The 8,621-nt window shown below is 34.0% G+C and overlaps 1 non-coding gene and 1 pseudogene across 1 annotated transcript; both read left to right on the forward strand.

Annotated features, from left to right (window-relative positions):
* Window positions 1–977: 977 nt before the first annotated feature.
* LOC113097690 (small nucleolar RNA U3) lies at window positions 978–1,193 on the forward strand. The gene has a single exon (XR_003288923.1). It is a non-coding gene; the product is annotated as a small nucleolar RNA U3 (small nucleolar RNA).
* An 830-nt stretch (window positions 1,194–2,023) lies between these two features.
* Window positions 2,024–8,621, forward strand: LOC113097688 (vacuolar protein sorting-associated protein 37A-like; annotated as a pseudogene).

An 8,621-nucleotide genomic window follows, 5' to 3' on the forward strand; every position in this document is an offset into this window, starting at 1 on the left:
ACAGGCATCAAATAATTTGCAATGGCATAAACAGATGTTTTCATTAACTTTCCAATAAATTTCATTTGAAAAAAAAAAATCATTTAGTGTTATACGTTTTCTTTTACTGTTTCTATGTTTGAGCCCCGTCCGTGATTTGAAACGTGCCGTTGGCTTTATTTGGATTTTACATTTATCTTAAAGAGTGTCTTCAGAATTACGCAAGGTCTGTTTTCTGACTTATAACAAATATTTTTAAAAGCTTAACTGGATGAAAACAAATCTAAACAGAGAGTTCTTTCCTCAGAACCTTTATAAAGAGTGTTCGGTTTCTCTCCGGACATTTGTTATTGCCGTACCTGCACTGTACCAGAAATAAATACAAGGTTTTTAATTTTGTTTTTATATTTATTTTTTGGTATTTTTAAATTCATTCACACATTATTATTGTGTTATAGAAATTTAAATGTGTGACGTTCTATTCATTTTTATTGAGAAACGCATATGCTCTCTCTTGATTGGTTACTTTTGTCTGGCGCTGTATCTTGAGCTTGACGTGCATTATGGGTAACTGTATGGTTGTTAATAATATAAGTTTATATATATTGTTACTACTTTAAAAATAAAGTATTTAATATTGTTTATATTTTATATATATTTATAACAAGAACGATTAGAACCATTTTAATAATTCCAATAGAATTTGGTTTTGACTGTTGTTTTTCTCATCGATGATTAAATGTGAGCTCATCAAATATGTGGAAATGTGTCATTTTAACAGAGAAACCGTGTTAATTTTATGTGAACCGACATAATAAGTCAATATTTGTGTTATTTACAAGTGTTTTATGCTTCCATGATTATGAGAATGCTAGTGTTTTAGATGTTACTTTCCTCAGCGCTGTTTCGTGTGCAGTAAGGTCGCTCGACCGTTGAACACCGTCAGTGAGACTCGGAGTATCAGGATTGACTCGAGCTGCTTCTGCTGAGTGAAGATTAAGACTATACTTTCAGGGATCATTTCTATAGTTCTTAACTAGGAAATGTGTTTCGAAAGTGATGCGTCTCCCACACCACGATGAAGAGATTGGATACTTTCTTCTGAGCGTGAATCGGATGTAGAGTAATGATTTGGTTCATACGCTTTACATCATTGATGAACGTTTCTTGCTGCAGTCATGCGGTTTGGAGGAAGAGAGTATGATCAGAGTGGTTTGCTATAGGTTAAAATAAGAGTGAACTATTATGGCTATTAGTTTATATGGGAAAATCTGAAAGAAGTGTTAACTGATCAATTTGACGTAAGCTGTTACTAAATGTATTCTTTCAGTTGGCGTGTTCAGTAAGAGCATTAAGTTAAATACGTACCGATGATTTTTTTTAAAAACTCATTGCATCGAATTTGATGCATATAGAAATTGGTATAAACACGGAATTCGTGAAGTAGAAGCTTTACATACATTTAAGAATGTTAAAGAATTTCAATTATTGTAAACATGCACGGGTTATAGAATTATTCTAACGAGATATATCTAAGTAATGTTTTAAAAAGAAGTAATTTCTGTATTATATGAAATATAATTAATGAATAAAAATATTGAAGACAGAAATTATGTGGAGAATTTTAAAAGTAGGAATACTTAGGAAAACGTACATTACTGCACTAATGCGGTCTGGAGGAAGAGGGTATGATCAGAGTGTTTGATAGTTGTGTTTGATTTGAATGTACGTATTAATTAATTTATTAGTAAAAGTGTATGGTTAAAATTAATTATATGATCATACGTGAATTATATTGAGTGTTATAATCGTTGTAATTTGAATATTTAATTTAATTAGTTTGATAATTCTGTGACTATTTGGAGTGGATATAATGCACGTGATTTAGATGTGCCTGCGGTGCTTGAATATCCATTTAGTAATGTTTTTGGCATACCTTAATCTCTGTAATGCTGTATGCCATATATCTATATATCCATATATATCCAGACACGGGCCTAGATAATAACAAATTAATTATCTAGGCCCGTGTCTCTTTAAACTGCTCCCTACTGAGAGTGATGACGGGTGCAGTTGACGTCACGATCACACGGGTTGTTTTCCTGCGAGCCAGTGTACTTCAGACTACACAGTGTTACTAAAACTCAACATATCTTATTCAGCAGTCATAAGCGTTTCTTTTAGATTACTGTTCACCAATTTAAATGACTGTTAGGTCGCTAATATTAATACAAGGCTAGAAAGGGTAGTAGCTAATGCTAATGGTGGCGTTGGGTATTTCTTGAATATTTTGTTTGACATCGTCAGGCCTCTTCAAACTGACAACGCCGAGACATTCAAGAGTTAGTTTTCGTTTTGGCCGGCGAGAATGAACTGGATTTTCCCCTGTCCAAGGGCCCTGGATCGATCCCTCCTCTTAACAGTCTACAGAAACAAAGACAGAGACAGATCGAGTCGCTCAAAGCTGCCCACTCCAAGTAAGTCTCTGAATGGCTGTGTCCCAAACCTAGAGAGACGAATAACGTTACCTGGGACAGGCGATTAGGTATTCAGTATAGCAGTTGAGAGCACGCTAAGAATTTGAGACAGCCTAAATGAACTCTACATCACGATTTCAGGCTTGATAACATGTGCTCAATGGTACGATCAGTGAAAAGAATCATCTGGAAAACCCGATTTGTGTTGTTGACCTTTTTGTTGTTGTTGTTGCCGTGTTCTGGATGTGCTGTCCATTGTTTCAGATTAAAGTATTAGCTCTTCATAGTTTATGAGATCCCTTCTTACTCAACAGGGCGTGTTAAATAGTGGCATGTTACACCTTGTATCATATTTAACAGAAGACAGAGCCATTGTCTTCTTGAGCAGGTATAACTTCCCTAAAATCTGATTAAGTTAAACTTAGTTACCAGTCATTAAAAACACACAATTTTGACGCCATAAATGCAATGGTGAGTTCATCAAAATCTGAACTATCTATCTTTCAGTTTCTAATATGAAGCTGCCAATGTAGTTAACCATATACAGTGATTTCTGCGCCAAGATACCAAAAATAATGTAATACCAAATATATAATGACTGTTTTCTAACACGTTTCCCCAAACACTGTTATGTCCTTCATTGGTCTGCCAAACAAGCAGTCCCACATCCAAATATCACAATTGGCTGAGACGTGGATGTCACACTCATTTGTTGTTATTTTAAGTGAAATTCTTCTTATTTGTCTGACTTAATTCTTTTCATGATGTCTCCAAGTCTTGCAGAAATTCAGAAGGATGTAGAGTACAGACTTCCTTTTACTGTCAACAATTCAACTATTACTGTCAATATGTAAGTATAAAAATAATTAGTATGGTGTATCATGGTTTTGAGTGTGTGTTATTATAATTTGATATTTGCTGTCACCCACAGCTTGCTCCCACAACAGTTTTCCTCAGGAGAAACCAGTGGTCAGTGTTTTCCCACCAGTAGGTCATCATTTAGTAGACAGTAACAATGGAACAATGGTTACCAGTCCACTTATAACTAATGTAAGTTTTTCATCATTTTAAATGACTTGGTTGGAATCTGAAAGTGTTTTTAAAGTCAACATTACAACAATGAAAAAAGTTTTGTCTTCATGATCTTTCATTTGAGTACTACAATACTAATTAGAATTTTCTGCGATGTCACCTTAGCCAGTGTTTCCCACGTAGGGTCCGCTTGAAACTTTGATTTCAAATATGGATGCAAATTACTTTCAGATGTAGTTCTTAAGCGGGTGTGTTGCACAACAGTTTTCAACTTAAAAAAGAAAACATTTAATATATTTCGGCTGTTCATTTACAGGACGATGACGTTTCGGGTGCCATTTTTCATAATGATATCTTTTGAAAATGGGTTTCAAAGTGCCAGTTTTTCAAAAAACATTGTTATTGTAGTGTTTTTTGTAAACGTGAATCTGTGAAACCAAAGACATCATATGCATGTGTATTAGGTGTTCAATAGGAATACATATGTGCATAAGTTCATAGTGTGGAAAGTACATAAAACTTTTCAAAAATGCAAACGAAATCGTTGTGATGTAAATGAATGAACCCTATTGATCAAAACATGCTGATAATTAATTATTTTGATTCGATGCATGCTGTCTCAGCTTGCTGATCACACACAAACTGATCAGATTTTTTCATGATTTAAAATGAATCTGTCAATGGTCATACAAATTGAAAAGCCAGAAAATCAAGTCACATGCTGTTTTTTGCTGACTTTGTCTATCTAAATTGTATTACAGAACATTCAGAAAAAAGTTCCATAAGCTCAACTGTTATACATTTATTTCTTTTTCCCTTTCTAATCAAGTTTGGAATGCATTCAGATTTAGGCAAAGTAATTCAGAGTTTGCTAGATGAGTTTTTGGAAAAGTCCTCCTGCCTTGATGTCGGGTCCCACCTTTCCTTAGTGAGTATTTTTCACCATTTACTAGAAGTTAAATCGAAGTTAAATGATGTCTACCATAATAAAGAAGTTAATGTGTGCTTTTGTTATCTTTGTCTTTTGGCTCAGTATGTACAAACCATCGGGGATGCCTCCTTACCCAACTCAGAGCTTCCATTTTGTTCCTGCCTTCCCACCACAGGATGGTCAACGGCCAATCGGCCCTGTCCCTGTGCCACATACAGGGGTGGAGCCTCAACAAGCCCTCCCCGACCAGCAGCACCAGCTTTTGGACTCATCACTGACCTTCCTCTTCCGGTACCAACTGCTGACTCACAGGTACCTAACAGGCATTCAGTCCTAAAATTCAACCAAATCAGTCTATTAAGATTACAGTTTCTGTATTTTTACACAGCTCTGTCTACTAGAGACACTTGCACACAATTTATGTGTTGCTGAGTACTTGTGTTCTTCTGAAAAGTGAAAAATGACTACTTGAGTTGAGTTATGATCTGATAGTTTCAGACTGCACCTGGCTTTTATACAATAAATGTGTTTTGGGTTGATTTGGTAAAATTAATATTTTTTGTTCATTTCTCATGTTCAGACTACAAAAGTAGGATTCAGGCTGTAATGCACAAAATAAAGCAGAAATTTAGATTTATCTCATATTTATGACTTATGAACCATATTAAGAAGTTACAGTATTCACACTGTTGGTTAAAGCAGAATTTAGCAAAAACTGTTGATAAATAGGACACTTTTTATCAACATATCATTTCAATACTCTGTTCAGTTTGCTATCCTTATGAAGGGCCATTTCTGCTACATGTGAAAAAAACATGCTTATGTAAATTATAATTGATAAGTAGAAATTATGAGATAAAATTTGTAATTAAGACCAAAAATAAACATTTTATTATTTCAGCTTTCTCATAATTCTAATGCTTTATATGGCATACTTTTCATCTGTTAATTCTGACTTAGTTTGCCATATCTTTTGTCTCGTTATGTTTTAAAAGTCAAAATTATTTAATACCGAGTCATAGTTAAGAGATAAGTCAAAAATATGACTGAGAAACCAACTGTTCATGTCTCAAAATGAATACACAATTGTGACTTGTAATTTCTTATCTTAGAATTTCAAAATTTTTATGATTGACCAAAGTGTGATGGAATAGAAATGAGCTTCCTTAAAGCATGTACCACTGAAATTTATCAAAGAAAATGCACTATATCTCATTAACCAACAAAGACTTTTGCAATATGACATGCAAAAGCCTGAAACAGGATCATATGTAATTACAGCCACAATAACCCGTGAAAGCTCACTTTTGATGTTCTTCCTCTGTAGTCCGGTCTGAATGGACACATATACAAGATGCCTGAGATCCCAGATACCTTTCCAGAACTGTCTGAGATGAGGTACAACATGTCAGGGCATTTGTTTGTTAGGAGAATTAATTAGATCTGATTTGTCTTATCTGTTTCAAGTATAGTATTTAAAATAAAGAAATATCTGAAAATACATATGTATATTTTTTTAAATAACATGCATTTGACATTCGTCTCATTCTCTCTTCTTTCTGGTGGGTTTGTCTGTTTGTAATCTGGTAGTGTTTCTCAACTGAAGGACATGAGCGATCAAGATGACATGCTCTTGGAGTTCTTCATGTGTCTGCCTCAGCTCAAACAAGTAACCTCTGACAAAGAGGAGCTGGTCAACAACATCGTAGAGATAGCCAGTGAGTTTCCTGAGCAGTTTTGGACTAAAGTGGGATCAGTGGAATTTTTCTTGTAAACAAATATTACACACATCATTTGAGTCAAGTTTACATTTACATTTACATTAAATCATTTAGGCAGATGCTTTTATCCAAAGCGACTTACAAATGGGAACAATAGAAGCAATCAGATCGATAAGAGAACAACAACAGTATACAAGTGCCATTACAAGTCTGAGTTAGTCTTTAAAACAACAAGCTCATACTCTCACACAATTCGAATAACAGATGAAATATGTCTTGCTTGCAGAGAAGAACCTACAGCTCGAGCCTCAACTGGAGGGCAAGAGACAAGAGATGTTGTGTAAAGTATGTACTTTCCCAAATACTGACCAAAATAATTGGGTCCAGAAGTCTGTGATTTAATTGTTCAATTCAACTTCATTATGTTCCATATGTTGCATAATTCAAAATAGTAGCATTTTCACAAATTGTCTCTGACTTTTGGATCCCACATTACAGTCTTGTCAATATGCTAACGGTTATCTGCTGTTTTATTTTCTGTAGTATGAACAGTTAACCCAGATGAAGTCGGTATTTGAAACCAAAATGCAAAGACAACATGAGCTCAGTGAGGTAAAACACACATGCACATGATTGGGACAAGAAGCCTGTTGGACAAGGAAATGGAAAATATAGTATTCTAGTTGTCAACTATGCTATTATTGAACATTTCAACCTTTTTTACATACCAGTGTTGTGTTTGTGGTTTTTCTGCTTCCGTATTGCATCTTTTGCCTTTTTTTTTTTTTTGACTTTCAGCTTTTGTTAATCCAGGAACATTTTGCCTCTGGTTGTTGAATGGACTTGACAAAATATTATTCATTATTTACTTATTTAATCAAAAATACAATAAAACAGTACTATTTTATATATTACTACTTATTTTATATTTTAATGTATTTTAGGATGTAATTTGTTCTTGTAATTGAAAAGTACCATTTTCAGCAGCCATTACTCCAGTCTTCAGAATTTGTGCTTAATAATTATCAGTTATTGCTAAATTATTAATAACTAATTATTAATAAATAAATATATATATATATATATATATATATATAATATATATATATATATATTATATATATATATATATTTTAGCTGCTATAGGGTTATGCATTTTTAAGATTCTTTGATTAAAAACATATTTGCTGTCAATTTTTATTTATTGTGTCCTTAATGAATAGTAGTTATATTTTTTTCTTATTTTTTTTATGCACAACTGTTTTCAACAATGTTAATCATGAGAAATGTTTCCTGAGCATCAGATGAGCAGATTAGTACAATTTCTTAAAGGATCATGTGACACTAAAGACTGAAGTAATGGCTGCATTTCCTTTTTTTATTTTTGTACTGTTTGATGTGATTTTCCTCTGCCAGAGCTGCAGTCTGAGTGCGCTGCAGGCCAAGTTAAAGGTGGCAGCCCATCAGGGCTGAAGAGGAGTCTGAGGAGACAGCAGAGAACTTTCTGGAAGGAAAGACAGAAATCGATGACTTCTTAACCAGCTTCATGGAAAAGAGAACGGTATTAAAGCAATATTATGTATGAAACAATAAAAATATTTCTAAGCATGTCCAGTAGAACTCTATAGGCAATTCATACAATTTTGAAATTATACATGACTTTATACATCTCCGTGCAAGGAACATTGGATACAGTCTCTTTGCCAGACATCCATTTACAGCAAGCCTTGTTTGAAACTAAAAATCAGTTAACAAAACTGTTTTAACTAAAAGGCTTCTGAATGTCAATTCAGATGACCATTACAAGTGTTATTGTACCTAAGCTAAATCTTCCTGAGAAGTTAAAAACCTTGAATTGGAGACTCTCTTATTTCTTACTTGCGATATCTCTCGAAAGCACAAAATCATAATATAACCAATTATTATGATTAAATGGAATAATGAATTGATTAAATGAATAAAAACAAACAAAATAAAAACACAGATGTATGTGTGTTGTCTTGAAGAAATACACCGGTTCTATTGAGAATTGTTAGATTTGTACATTCATAAGACTAGTGTGATGCTCTCGAGTCTTATGACTTCCTGTTACAACAGAAAGTTATCACAGTTAACTTGTCAACTCACTGGATCTTCTCATAAGGTCTGATATTAAAGACTTGTGCACTTCCTGAAAATTAACACAGTGATCTAACTTTCTTTTTTTTAGCTGTGCCATTGCAGAAGAGCCAAAGAGGAAAAGCTCCAGCAATGCATGACAGTTCCCTACCATACTTTAGATTAAATGCCCCAAGTAGGTCATTTATATTTTCTTCAAACTCAACAGGCTGATTTACTGATATTAAGAAAGTGTTTTTATCTCTGGTGTTAATAAATAACATAATATTCTTTGTCACAGGTTTGGGATCAATCTACCAGCAGACCGGTGAGCTTAAGACAAGCAGCTCATCATGTGGCCTACAGCCTTGAGTGGGGCAAACC

The sequence above is a fragment of the Carassius auratus genome, unplaced genomic scaffold, assembly GCF_003368295.1.
Source record: "Carassius auratus strain Wakin unplaced genomic scaffold, ASM336829v1 scaf_tig00216367, whole genome shotgun sequence".
In the NCBI taxonomy this organism is placed as follows: Eukaryota; Metazoa; Chordata; class Actinopteri; order Cypriniformes; family Cyprinidae; genus Carassius; species Carassius auratus.